Source organism: Salmo trutta, chromosome 3, assembly GCF_901001165.1.
Source record: "Salmo trutta chromosome 3, fSalTru1.1, whole genome shotgun sequence".
Classification (NCBI taxonomy): domain Eukaryota; kingdom Metazoa; phylum Chordata; class Actinopteri; order Salmoniformes; family Salmonidae; genus Salmo; species Salmo trutta.
The window spans coordinates 53,358,978-53,374,151 of record NC_042959.1 but is presented as its reverse complement, the minus strand read 5'-3'; positions in this window follow the sequence as shown (position 1 = coordinate 53,374,151).

The following is a 15,174-nucleotide window of genomic DNA, read 5'->3' as shown; positions in this document are numbered from 1 at the left end:
CTTGTTTGTCTTGGAATATGAATAACTTTGTACTGGGGATTGCATTTTCCCGTGAAGGCAGCACAATGAGGAAATCAAAAGTGGTAGTAGCAGATGGAGACGGAGATGGATGGAGGGTCCTAAGAGGCAGATGTTTATGGGCCATTATTTACAAGCTCTTTAATCTGGGCTATTTCCTCACCCTTGGCAATGGACAGGTCTATGGGTCATGCTAGCTGAACCCTTCCACTCCTGGTTGTCCATCTCCCACTGGCTATGAGAGACAAAGAGAGAGCTAGAGAGAGAGAGAGAGAGAGAGAGGGAAAGAGGGGGGAGAGAGAGAGAAGGGGTAGTAGAGGGAGGGAGGGAGGGAGGGAGGGAGGGAGGGAGGGAGGGAGGGAGGGAGGGGAGATTGATAGAGAGAGACATGGAGCCACTCCACTGAAAAGCTGTCACAGCCATTATTCATTCATCTTTCTGTCGTTCTTTCATTCTTTTTCTCCCTCTGCATACATTTCAATTAGTGGAGCCCTTACAGTGCTGTTGCAATACCAACAGCGCTCCTCTGGCCCAACTCTTGCCTAATTTTCCCATCTGCAAGATGAATATTAGCCGAATTGCTGTCCATATCGATTTGCCCTAAGGTTAAAAGCTTTGAAGACCTTGGCTTGAATATGAGTCGCCTAGCAACTGGCCCTTCGACCCCCCCCGCCCCACTGTTTGACCGGGGTCCCGGCCTACCCAGACAGCATAAGCCTGGACCTTGATTTCTTCTCCCATCTGTGATTAAATGCAGACCCTTCAGCCTGACACGGCGACCTTAACCCCGGACCTCCCTGCTCCGGGGTCATTTAACCTTGAACCCAATTACAAGAAAAGGTTACTTAAGTGTGACCCACGCCTTGCTTCACTCAGTTAATAGGACAGTCAGGAAAAAGGGCCAGCGCAGCTGATACGCTTCTAGCTAATTCGCTGGGTTGACAAAGGTCGGGAGGCTTCCATAAAGAACGGGCAGCTTCGATTTCTCATGCAAAATGAGAGTCAGCAATACAATATTGCGGCAGACTAAACAGCAGCGCTAGCAAACCTGGTATTCAGATAGGGTGGTTTCATCACTTCAGACACCTTTGCTGAGCCTTCTGCTTGTCTTCTGTGTTGCATATCACCTAGGAACTGTCTTGTAGTCATAGAGCTATGCTCTAATAAACAAATATATTATTTATTGTCAGTCCAACATTGTTCCAACAAAGCCAGTTTGCTTTGCTATGATGCTTGGGACCCGTTATGGCTGAATTAACTAGTAATTCTCTTGTTCTGCCATTCACCCCTCCAATCTGGCGCTACTCCTTTTGGAACTTGGCCAATGGGCTGGCTTAACAAACTGTGCTACATCATAGCAGAACAGAGGGAGAGAGATCAAAGTCTACAATCGGTGAGCTAGCATTAGCAGCTAATCCTGCTAGCTTGCTAGTTTTAATGCTGCTACTGGTGTTGCTGCTACAATGTACAAATGTATTCAAAGACTAGAATGATACAAATATATTAATATGGACTGCAACTGTCAAACACTACAACTACCAATAAATAATTATAGTGTGCTAGTTCTACTACTGCATGTTAATGTATCATTATGGGCTGCGTTATTGTTTAATTTAACTAGGCAATTCAGTTAAGAACAAATTCTTGTTTACAATGACAGCCTACCGGAGAACAGTGGCTTAACTGCCTAGTTCAGATGTTTACCTTGTCAGCTAGGGATTCCAGCAACCTTTCGGTTACTGCCCCAACGCTCTAACCACTAGGCTACCTGCCACCCCACTGTTATTGGTGTTACACTTTGTATTATTCTCCTGATCAATTTAAGCTAGACTTAAGCTAAGTCTAAATAACTGTGTATGCTACTAGCACCATGTATTTTATGCACTTGCAGTCAAAGCAAAAGATCTTCAAACTTCACTTCCAATCAAGTGCAAATACAAATAGCCATGTATATGAAACAATGATCTTTGACCACAATGTGGGAATGGCAATAATGTGAGCACACCGGCATGCGTAATGGCAACGACTGGCATATGTTCAGCCACTGACTGTAGAGGGCACACTGTAATAATGGTCTGGTTTAGCCTACATGGGCTTTGGGCTTGTTTTTCACTGGGTTGTTGTGTCACAGTGGTGCTGAACTCTCTGGAACTGCCCACAGATCAACACATGGTTAACCTTATCATCACATCGCTTTTAAAAAAATCAGCTCCGAAAATAGATCACACATTTTACCCGCAGTGAAAGACAAAGGGTTTCTGATTACATTTTGCGACCATGTTTGCCGACATATGGATTTATCCAGATCATAGCACGTCAGGTCATACACACCTTCATCGCAATCTCCCTCGTGAAAAATAAAAAAGGAACACATTTTGTTAAAACAGATGAAATCTCAACTACAACCACTTAACTTTGTGTATAGTAAAACGGTAAACGGGCAAAAACATTTACACACAGACACACATGCACTTAAACACTTAGCCGAACACATACAGCGTATATCTCCCTCGATCGAGCATGCATAGAGGGAACAATATGGCCGTTGTGTTGGCTACGGCAGTAAAAATAACACTTGTTTTCAAGCTCTCGTTTTTAATACACTTCTTTAGAGAGAGTGCTGGCTGATTGCTTAACGCAGTCAAAAAAGAGATGGAGAATGAGACAAACCAAGGGGGGCTGGGGAGCGAGCAAGCGAGAGAGTGCCCTGGTAGCAGCTTGCTGACCGCCAGTTGAACCTATCACTGAACTGAGGATGAACCCTCAACTTGAAGAGCGTCCGTCACAGATCTCCCTGGGAGCTACAAGCGAGGGCAGCCACCGCTGGGACACACACACACACACACATACACAGTCTTTCGCTAGCATGCGCATACACAATGGTACGTAATACATACATAATCCTCATTCATCCGGTACTGGGTATACAAACGTACGCACAGACACATCCTCATTCATGCACACGCGCACACACATACACACACAGCAACGTAATAATGTGACACTCACATGCACACTTTTGATCCCTGACACACAGGTTGACCCTGCGTGCCATTTTCACAGGCACATGCTCTCTGGTCCACAGAGGTGTGTGTACAAGCAGACATGCAAAAGCATCACGCACAGCGTTTGTGTGTCTCACACACACACACACACGCAAGCATACACATACACAAGTGCACGCTAACAACAGCTAACACTCTACCAGACACATCCTGGGCTGCTAGCCCCTTAACCATCCCACTGTGACACGCCTATGGGGACATGGCAGAATGCACCGCGGGGTCATGGACAGGTCAGCACAGAGCATACCAACCCTGTCCCGGTTTGGCATTCATTTCCAAATGTCAGAAGGGAGGGGAAAGAGAGAGATGGAGCGAGAGAGCTGTAGGGGAAAATGGTTAAAGGTTGCAGAAGGGGCGCTGTTTTTCATGTTATCTGACTTTTCTGAGGGGTATTTGGTGTTCCAATGAGGTCCCAATGGAAATCCCCACTGTACGAAGTGGGGCAAGAGGGAGCTTCGGGTGAGGAAGGACAGTAACAGGAGGATTTCGGATCACAGCCCCCCCCCCCAACCCCCCTCCTCTGGTCTGGCGTTGCGCTGTCAATATGTCAGATACAAAAGCACCAGGATTCTACGTACTGGACCCCCCGTCGCGTATCCCCGCCCCTTCACCACAAATGTGACTTTTCCTTTTGTTTATTTTGATTCAATCCCATTATGGCGATCTTGAATCTAAACGCCACCAGGATGCACTGTGGTGGAAATTCAGTCTGTTGTTAAATGTTTTGACAAGGCCACAGACTCATAGGATTACAGTTTGCGTGGTATGTAATGCGCGTTGAGTTATTGTCACAGATGCTTGCAGCAAATATATACAATATTCCAAATCCATTTTGTCTACAACAGATTGTCTATCCTGAAATACACAACAAAATGTTATGCAACCATTTATGTCGTAATATAAATGCAGTGATATGTGTATGGAATGAATTACATATTTATCAACATATATTATTCATTGCCCAAAATATTCCTAAATACTAGCGGAAATTGATTTCTGTGAATTAGCATTTTCTCTGTAAAGGTAAGCACTATTGTCCGCATATGGAATTGACTCTGGCTTGGACACAGTCAAGCTTCTTGTAGAATTTACAATATCCCATTGTTTGAGAATAGCTGAGTATTTAATTTAACGGGTGGATTAAATAAAGACATTTCCTACGTTTCCTCTGATAATTTATTCATATCCCAGAGGATGGATGTGGGAAGGAAAATAACAGAAGCTTGGTGTACTTGTACAAATGGGACGCAATCATTTCCCCTTTTATTGGTGTTATGTTCTGTTTTTTCCTTCAAACCTGTTTTTAGTCACTTAAGTGGATCCCAATTAAACTGTAGTGTTGCGTCAGCATCCTTGCACTACATGCGTAATGGATGAGGCACTGCATAATTGAATGTACTTAATGCTAACCTATTACAGGGTAACTACATAGGTCATTCCACTGGCTGTATCTGGTGTAGGGCTTATTCAATTTAAAGTGTGACCTCTTTATTTTATATAATTCAATTATCTTGAACCTCTTTGAAGAACATGTATCTGTCAAAATGATGAAGACATAGGTCTGTGTAAATGATAAATGGTTTGAAAGACAAAATACCAGAGGTGAGAGGATTTCCAATTGATCCTCTGTTGTTTCCTAACTGTAGATGGATATGTCGTCTCAGGTCAGTAAATTATGTCAGACATAGGTCACGGAAGCATTTCTTGCCCTTGCTGTTATCCAGGCCAGCAGGCATCACATTGAGAGTCCTCACAGAACACTTTAGGTTTACTTGTGATATCACACACTGTGAGTGAAAAAGTGACTGTGTGGCCCCTGGAGGGTGGGGGCCCCCGCTGTGTTGTTCTGTCCCCCGTACAGGGACACTGAGGTCTTTATTGAGTAATGAGGAGGTTTGAACATTGGCCCATGAGGTCTATCATGTTGGGACCCTTGTTTGTGAGTGTATAATTAAAATTCTATGGATGTGATATGAAAAATCTACAGTATGGTTGCATATCAGAACATTCACATCTAATCCTAAATTAAGTTCTAAAACCAAGACAAGAGTTACATATTGACCTGCAGTGTTTACGTTTTTGTCCTCATTGTTTCAATACTGAATGAGACCTCTCGAACCAATGACTCTCACCATTAATGAAATACAAAGGAATAAATATCAACCAGCAGACACTTGGGCTTTCATGGAAATGCGGCAATTTTCTGGACTTCATAAAAACAACAACTGGGAGTCAGGCTGTCCCCGAGGTAATGACAGGTGTTGGTATCTCCGGGTAACATCCATGGCGACAGCTGCCATGGAGACCTGGCTGGGCGTTGGCCACACAGACACAGTGCAGGGGAGGCTGACAGGTGGTGGAGAGGGAACCGCTGTCAACATCCCTATCATGAGTCATGACCTAGGATGGGGTTTCACCTCCAGGCAACTGGTAGGTCACTGATACACATACACAATTCACTTTGATAGGCTGTGGACTCTGTTTATCTATTTGCAATAAAACTGTGGTGGTTGCTTTGTTATCGTTCCTCACAAATACCGGAACAGTGTCCATACTGGTGATTCGAGGATCACTCTCACACTCACTTTCTAACTTTCTCACTTTTTAGTTTGTGTGCGTGTGTGTGTGTGTGTTCAGTGTCCAAGCCAAATAACACATAATTTACAGCATTGATGGAATTGCTTTCATTCTGACCCCTGTAAAGAATTCATACACTCAAAAAAGACGAATTTCACCAACATACACATGCATACCAACATATACACACACACACACACACACACACACGCGCGCGCACACACAAAAGTCTCACTCTTTAATCACACTCGATGAAGCACTCAGGAACATACAGCTGCATCACCCAGCACCAATTACCACGGCGGTGACCTCACACATCCGGGTCAGTGATTCCCACAACAGGAACAAAAAGAAAGCTCGTCCTGGAATCCCTGTTCCCAATTACTCTTCAGTGAGCTGCCCGGTGGACAATGCTGCAGGTGAGAAGTTGGATGGGGCCTCTGTTAGAGCCTAGCAGAGACACAATGGAACACTGTGGCTTCGGCTGGAACAGCTAGGCTACATGTTCACTGGCGATTTGGCCCTCGCCCTGCTCTTGTATCACCTGATGTTTCATATAAGGTATGACAAGTCACAATGCTGGAAATGGCTATGCTAGTTTTACTACCTGTCCTGATCTGGCATCTCTCTCTATAACTTTTATTTAAATGACAGTGCAGGGTCCTCAGATAACATAATGATCCATAAGGACATCAAATGTAACAAATGTTAAATAACAAACTATTTCAAATCTGTTCTCCCCTTCAGTAATGCATTCTATAGGGTTACATGGAAACAAAGAAGATGAATGTATGGGTTGCAATGCACAGACCATCTGAGGGTAAAAAACAACAGAGCTCTCCATTGATCCCACATATGTGGCATGGGTCAAAATACATCATGGGACATTTGCTCCTGGACCCATTGTAATTATTTATGTTTCTGGGAAAACTTGCACCATGTTTTCAGTCCAATTGCCTCTCATCTCTGCAACAATTACCCTGCCCTCTCTGCAACCTGTGCGCTCAATGCAACATGCATGTGATCTAATATTCCAGATCTATCGCCACTGGTTTGAGGCCACTGGAACCAGAGGACCATAATTAGTCTACTGTACAATAGAATGGAATGTTTCCTTTCCACAAAGAGTGGTTACAAAATCTATATGGTATAAAGTGTTCTCTTGAAACATATAAAACAATGTTGATCTGCGAACCGAAACGGACTATATGACTGACTGACACTTTTCACTCCAAAGACCAACCCTGAAATGGATCTGATAGGGGCATAGCGGGTGATGGTTCACATTGACCCCAGCAGCCAAGGCTTCAATGTCACAACCTCTGTGGCTCTTCTGTGGTTGGACGTTTACACTCAGTTCACAGCCAATTACAGAGGGACCCTTCTGCACACAATGAGCGATTGATATGCCTCGGGGCCATGTGAAGATGACTTAGTGGGTCAAATGGAGCCTGCAGACATGGCAGTGAATGAGAGAGAAACAGAGTGAAAGAGAGAGGAGATAGAGAGGGAAAGACGGAGGGAGCAAAACATTAAAAGAATAAAACGATAAGGGAAAGAGAAAGAAAGATAGAGGGAGCGAGAGAGTAATGGAAAGAGAGAGGGAACAAGAGAGAAGGAAAGAGAGAGGGAATGATAGAAAGAGATGATAGAGATAGATGGGGAACGAGAGAGAGAGAAAGATGCACTGGTGAACACACACATGAGGGGAACGTACAGAAAGTGGAAACAGATGGGCTGAAAATAAACCATCTGAAATATTTAACTTACTGACCCAGAAACAGCCCCAGTGTAATCATATCTGTGCTCCAACAGAAGAGACTGCAATGGCACAGCCATGATATCAAATCAAATCAAACTTTATTTGTCCCATGCGCCGAATACAACAAGCGTAGACCTTATCTTTAAATGCTTACTTACAAGCCCTTAACCAACAGTGCCGTTTAAGAAGAGTTAAGAAAATATTTACCAAATAAACGAATGTAAAAAAAATTATAATAAGTAACACAATTAACGGGGCTATGTACAGGGGGTACAGATTAGAGGTAATTTGTACATGTAGGTAGGGGTGAAATGCCTATGCATAGATAATAAACAGCGAGTAGCAGCAGTGTACAAAACAAATGGAGGGTGGGGCCATTTGTCCGGTGGCCATTTGATTAATTGTTCAGCAGTCTAATGGCTTGGGGGTAGAAGCTGTTAAGAAGCCTTTTGGTCCTAGACTTGGCGCACCGGTACCGCTTGCCGTGCGGTAGCAGAGAAAACAAGTCTCTGACTTGGGTGACTGGAGTCTCTGACAATTTGATGGGCTTTCCTCTGACACTGCCTATTATATAGGTCCTGGATTGCAGGAAGCTTGTCCCCAGTGATGTACTGGGCTGTTTGCACTACCCTCGGTTAGATGCCGAGCAGTTGCCATACCAGGCCGTGATGCAACTGGTCAGGATGCTCTCGATTGCACAGCTGTAGAACTTTTTGAGGATCTGGGGACCCATGCCAAATCTTTTCAGTCTCCTGAGGGGGAAAAGGTTTTGTTGTGCCCTCTTCACGACTGTCTTGGTGTGTTTGGACCATGATAGATTGTTGGTGATGTGGACACCAAGGAACTTGAAACTCTCGACCCGCTCCACTACAGCCCCGTTGATGTTAATGGGGGCCTGTTCAGCCCGCCTTTTTCTGTAGTCCACGATCAGCTCCTTTGTCTTGCTCACATTGAGGGAGAGGTTGTTGTCCTGGCACCACACAGCCAGTTCTCTGACCTCCTCCCAATAGGCAATCTCATCGTTGTCGGTGATCACTGTTCTGTCGTCAGCAAACTTAATGATGGCATTGGAGTCGTGTTTGGAGTCGTGGGTGAACAGGGAGTACAGGAGGGGACTAAGTGCACACCCCTGAGGGGCCCCAGTGTTGAGGATCAGCGTGGCAGACGTGTTGCTGCCTACCCTTACCACCTGGTGGCGGCCCGTCAGTAAGTCCAGGATCCAGTTGCAGAGGGAGGTGTTTAGTCCCAGGGTCCTTAGCTTAGTGATGAGCTTCATGTAAACACCATGGGACCACACAGCCTTCATACCGCTCAGGAAGGAGATGCGTTCTGTCTCCTAGAGATGAACGTACTTTGGTGTGAAAAGTGCTAATCAATCCCAGAACAACAGCAAAGAACCTTGTGAAGATGTTGGAGGAAACAGGTACAAAAGTATCTATATCCACAGTAAAACAAGTCCTATATCGACATAACCTGAAAGGCCACTCAGCAAGGAAGAAGCCACTGCTCCAAAACCGCCATAAAAAAGCCAGACTACGGTTTGCAACTGCACATGGGGACAAAGATTGTACTTTTTGGAGAAATTTCCTCTGGTCTGATGAAGCAAAAATAGAACTGTTTAGCCATAATGACCCTCGTTATGTTTGGAGGAAAAAGGGGGAGCTTGCAAGCCGAAGAACACCATCCCAACCATGAAGCACTGGGTTGGCAGCATCATGTTGTGGGGGTGCTTTGCTGCAGGAGGGACTGGTACACTTCACAAAATAGATGGCATCATGAGGGAGGGAAATTATGTGGATATATTGAAGCAACATCTCAAGATATCAGTCAGGAAGTTAAAGCTTGGTCGCAAATGGGTCTTCCAAATGGACAATGACCCCAAGCATACTCCCAAAGCTGTGGCAAAACGGCTTAAGGACAACAAAGTCAAGGTATTGGAGTGGTCATCACAAAGCCCTGACCTCAATTCTATAGAAAATTTGTGGTCAGAACTGAAAAAGTGTGTTCGAGCAAGGAGGTCTACAAACCTGACTCAGTTACACCAGCTCTGTTAGGAGGAATGGTCCAAAATTCACCCAACTTATTGTGGGAAGCTTGTGGAAGGCTACCTGAAAAGTTTGACGCAAGTTAAACAATTTAAAGGCAATGTTACCAAATACTAATTGAGTGTATGTAAACTTCTGACCCACTGGGAATGTGATGAAAGAAATAAAAGCTGAAATAAATAATTCTCTCTACTCTTTTCTGACATTTCACATTCTTAAAATAAATTGGTGATCCTTACTGACCTAAGACAGGGAATTTTTAGTAGGATTAAATGTCAGGAATTGTGAAAACTGAGTTTAAATGTACTTGACTAAGGTGTATGTAAACTTCCGACTTCAACTGTACGTCTCGTGTTTGAGCCGTTGAATTGCGACTCCACTTTGTCTCTATACTAACACTTTGCTTGTTTGATTGCCTCACGGAGGGAATACCTACACTGTTTGTATTCGGTCATATTTCCAGTCGTTTTGCCATGATTAAATGCGGTGGTACGTGCTTTCAGCTTTACGTGAATGCTGCCATCAATCCACAGTTTCTGGTTAGGGAAGGTTTTAATAGTCACAGTGGGTACAACATCTCCGATACACTTCCTGATAAACCCGCTCACCGAGTCAGCATATACGTCAATGTTATTATCTGAGGCTACCCGGAACATATCCCAGTCCACGTGATCGAAACAATCTGGAAGTGTGGAATCCAATTGGTCAGACCAGCGTTGGATAGACCTAAGCACGGGCGCTTTGTTTTAGTTTCTGCCTTTCTGCCTAGGAGGGGAGCAACAAGATGGAGTCATGGACAGATTTGCCAAAGGGAGGGCGGGGGATGGCCTTGTATGTATCACAGAAGTTAGAGTAGCAATGGTTGAGCATGTTACTCGCTCGTGTACAACAATTGATATGCTGAGAGAATTTAGGTAGCCTTGTTCTCAAATTAGCTTAGTTAAAATCCCCAGCAACAATAAATGCAGCCTCAGGATATATGGTTTCCAGTTTGCATAAAGTCCAGTGAAGTTCCTTGATGGCCGTCTTGGTATCCGCTTGCGGGGGGATATATACACGGCTGTGACGATAACTGAGGAGAGTTCTCTTGGGAGAGAATACGGTCAGCATTTGATTGTGAGGAATTCTAGGTCAGGTGAACAAAAGGACTTGAGTTCCTGTATGTTGTTACAATTACACCATGAGTCGTTAATCATGAAACATACACCCCCGCCCTTCTTCTTTCCGGAGAGATGTTTATTCCTGTCGGTGTGATGCACTGAAAATTCCGTTGGCTGTATGGACGCCGAAAGCATGTCCCCAGCTAGCCATGTTTCCGTGAAACAGAGTATGTTACAATCCTGGATATCTCCTTGGAAAGCAACTCTTGCCCAGATTTCGTCGCATTTGTTAAGTAGGGACTGGACAATAGCGAGTAATTTACTCGGGAGCGGTGGGTGGTGTGTGCGCATCCGAAGCCTCACTAGAAGACCACTCCGGCACCCTCTCCTCCGGCGGCATTGTTTTGGGTCGGCCTCTAGAATCAGTTCAAATGCCCAATGAGGTGCAGTCACAGAAACCGCTTCGGGAAAGTCATATTCCTGGTCGTAGTGCTGGTAAGTTGACATCTCTCTGATATCCAATAGTTCTTCCCAGTTGTATGTAATATCACTTAAGGGTTTTCTGGGTTAACAATGTAATTAATAATACATTAAAAAAATGTATACTGCACAGTTTCCTAAGGACTAGAAGCGAAGCTGCCATCTCTATTGGCGCCATCTTGTATTGTGATGGTGAAAATGTTGGAGAAGACCTGGTGATTGGAATGGACCCTTGTCCCTTTCTACCTCCAATCTCCATGTCCATATTCAGCAGTGAGATTGGCCTATAACCCCAGCCCTGTTCCCATTAACATTTTAGAGTTCCAACTGAGCAGCGGGGATGCTGCACAACATCATCAATATTAATGTTCTGTGGCTAAACCGGCTTTGGAAGAACTTTCTCCCACATTAATATTGATGCTGTTGCCAGATATTGGAGTTGGGCTCTCTTTAAGGATTTATAACAGGAACAGTGGATGCACACTCCTCCTGAGGGGCAATGCCATTTTGGATCCGTACCTCGATGATGCAGACAATTTCTCTCTGTTCGTAGCAATTTCGTAGCAATTTCCGTGGGAGAGGGGTGACTTCTGTGCACCCTTGATGAGATCTGAGGAGAGAGGGTTGCCTTGACGCAGATCCAATTCCCTTCCGATGCTGCATGGCCGGGATGATTGTTATGGAAAAATGAGCTTTCCATTTCAAGGGATCTGGGAATGTCAAATGGGTTTGTTGATTCTGGAATATGGGGTATTGCTTTTGGGACATCTTCACAAACAGTCCACTGTTTAGCCACACACACTGACTCCCATATCACATTCATTATTAGTTTTGAAGATGCATTGCTTTACATATCAAGTGTCAAGTGGGCTTACTTATAAAGTGTTCCAGGCCTGGATATTTTGTCATGCATTCTGTGATACATTGACTTTGTAGAAAACCCAGTATAAATAATAAAACGGATGTGAATGACCTTGACATCGTTGCCTGACACAATCATTCTATCAAACTTAATAAGGAATCTAGAAGCATTGGTCATCTTGACTGTTAAATTTAGTGACAGAGTCATTATTGGCCATGATTTTGGGGGTCTCCTTCTGAATCTTATGTCCCTACTAGCACTTTATGAATCCGTCTATTTCCATCATGCACAAACATTTCTAACTAGGCAACACAAATTTCTTATCATACACTACATGTCCAAAAGAACTGTACACCTGCTTGTCGAACATCTCATTCCAAAATCATGGGCATTAATATGGAGTTGAACCCCCCTCTTCTGGGAAGGTTTTCCACTAGATTTTGGAACATTGCTGCGGGGACTTGCTTCCAATCAGCCACAAGAGCATTAGTGAGGTCGGGCATTGATGTTGGGCGATTAGGCCTGGCTCGCAGTTGGTGTTCCAATTCATCCCAAAAGTGTTCGATGGGGTTCACGACAAACCGGTTGCCACAAAGTTGGAAGCGTAGAATTGTCTAAAATGTCATTGTCTGCTGTAGCGTTAAGATTTCCCTTCACTGGAACTAAGGGGTCTAGCCCGAACCATGAAAAACAGCCCCAGACCACTATTCCTCCACCAAACTTTACAGTTGGCACTATGCATTCGGGCAGGTAGTGTCCTCCTGGCATCCGCCAAACACAGATTCATCCGTCGGACTGCCAGATGGTGAAGTGTAATTCATCACTTCAGAGAACGCATTTCCACTGCTCCAGAGCCCAATGGTGGCAAGCTTTACATCACTCCAGCTGACGCATGGCATTGCGCATGGTGATCTTAGGCTTGTGTGCAACTTTTCGAGCCATGGAAACCTATTTCATGAAGCTCCCGACAAACAGTTTTTGTGCTGACATTGCTTCCAGTGGCAGTCTGGAACTCGGTAGTGAGTGTTGCAACCAAGGTCAGACGATTTTTACATGATACGCGCTTCAGCATTCTGCTGTCCCGTTCTCTGAGCTTGTGTGGCCTACCACTTCACGGCTGAGATGTTGTTGCTCCTAGACGTGTCCACTTCACAATAACAACACTTAAAGTTGACCGGGGCAGCTCTAGCAGGGCAGAAATTTGACAAACTGACTTGTTGGAAAGGTGGCATCCTATGACGGTGCCACTTTGAAAGTCACTGAGCTCTACAGTAAGGCCATTCTACTGTCAATGTTTGTCTATGGAGATCGCATGACTGTGTGCTCGATTTTATACACCTGTCAGCAATGGGTGTGGCTAAAATAGCCAAATCCACTAATAGTGTATATTAAACATTTGAATTTGCATCGACCATATATAGAACAAAATGTGCCAATAATGAAAACCATGTCTTGGCTCAGACTCCCAATGAACATTTTACTGACAAAACCCATATATCTCTGACATGGGTTGCCAATACAGCTGTCCAGCTAAAATCCCCCTCTCTCCATCCCCCTCCCTCCCTCAATCCCCCTCTCTCCCCCTTCAGCCCATCTAGCTTTTGCGTGCGAGCCAGTAAGTGGGACCTCTTAGGGGACAAAGAGTGACCTCAATTCAATCTGATGTCTCGCCTATCGATCTTTTCCGATGGCGGCCTGGGCTGCCGTATCCCCCGGAGACAGACAGCTTGGCCGTCCTTGTAATGGCTGACGTTCACGTTTAAAAACCTCTAGCCTGTTTATCAAGCACAAGCCCCCATATCCCTCCCCCATCCCCCTCTCCGAAATATAAATTACACAGGCTGAATTGGAATACAAACCCCCCAACCCCCCAGCCCTGTTTTACAGATTTTCCTCACACGCATTGCTCATCTGCGGAACCCTTTGCAAAATGTGAAGTGTTTGTCAATACAGATTGAGGAGTTGTCTGGGTTAAATGCATGTGACTGGTGCCTGTGTGTGTCATCTCCAGAGGTACCTGCGTGTTTTAGGAGGCGATGGGACCTGGAACAATTACTGTCAGGCTACGGGTGACGTATCGGCAGGGTTATTGTATTTGTCATCCCAACCTCTGACTTGAGCCTTGATTGGTGAGGCCTAACCTCCAGATTGCTAAGATGCATGCAGGTCTTTTGCAATGCTGTTCCAATATTGGTTTATTCAATGAAATACTTCTTTGTTCACACATGGGGAATTACTATACAACCTTGAATTTGATGTTTGACTCCACTTACTGATTCATATGTCTATGTAGTCATATGTGTAGGTGGAAATGTTCTCTGTAAAAAGGCAGGTGTGCAAAACGGAAGGCAAGAGTAATGATTCTCAAGCCATTCAAAGCAGACATGTCAGGGTTTGATTTACCCTTACCCCCCAGTAGTGTGTACACACACACACACACACACACACACACACACACACACACACACACACACACACACACACACACACACACACACACACACACACACACACACACACACACACACACACACACACACACACACACACACACACCTTTGGGCCACATGTGTTTTTTATATTCATACCAAGGGAGGGAAAAAAAGTGTGCTTCCAAAATGGGGGTTGAGGGGTCATGGTGTTTGGCCAGGAGTGACAGCTCTGAAATGAAGGCATAAGTCACTCTCCTACTCACCACACGCACCATTCTGGGATAGTGTGAGAGGGGGGGGGGGACAGAACAAGGCTATGAAGGGTAGGGGACTGTGGAGGGAGAAGGCTGTAAGGCAGTTGGTGGGTGGGAGGTGGGGTGTAAAGGGCACAAGGTTACAGTGTGGGGTAGTGGTGTGTGATGGGAGGAGAGGGCGGGGGGAGAATGACTGAATATAAAGCATGTCTTTAGGGAGGCAGAGGACCTGTGAGCTCTTCTCTCTTACCTTTATCAGGCTGACACAGAGCTGCCACTCCGAGTGAAGGACCACAGATGTTGTTTACACATACAGTACCCACCCACCAAGCCACTCTCTCTCTCTCTCTCACACACACACACACACACACACACACACACACACACACACACACACACACACACACACACACACCCACGCCACCTTGAACTGAAGGGTCAAAGACCATGTGTGCACTTTCTCTTGATTCTCTCGCTCTCTCTCTTTTTCTCTCTAATTTTCTCCCTGACTCAAACACACACATACATCATTAAGTGAGAGGTCAGAGTGTTTGTTTACACTCTATCTCTCACACTAAC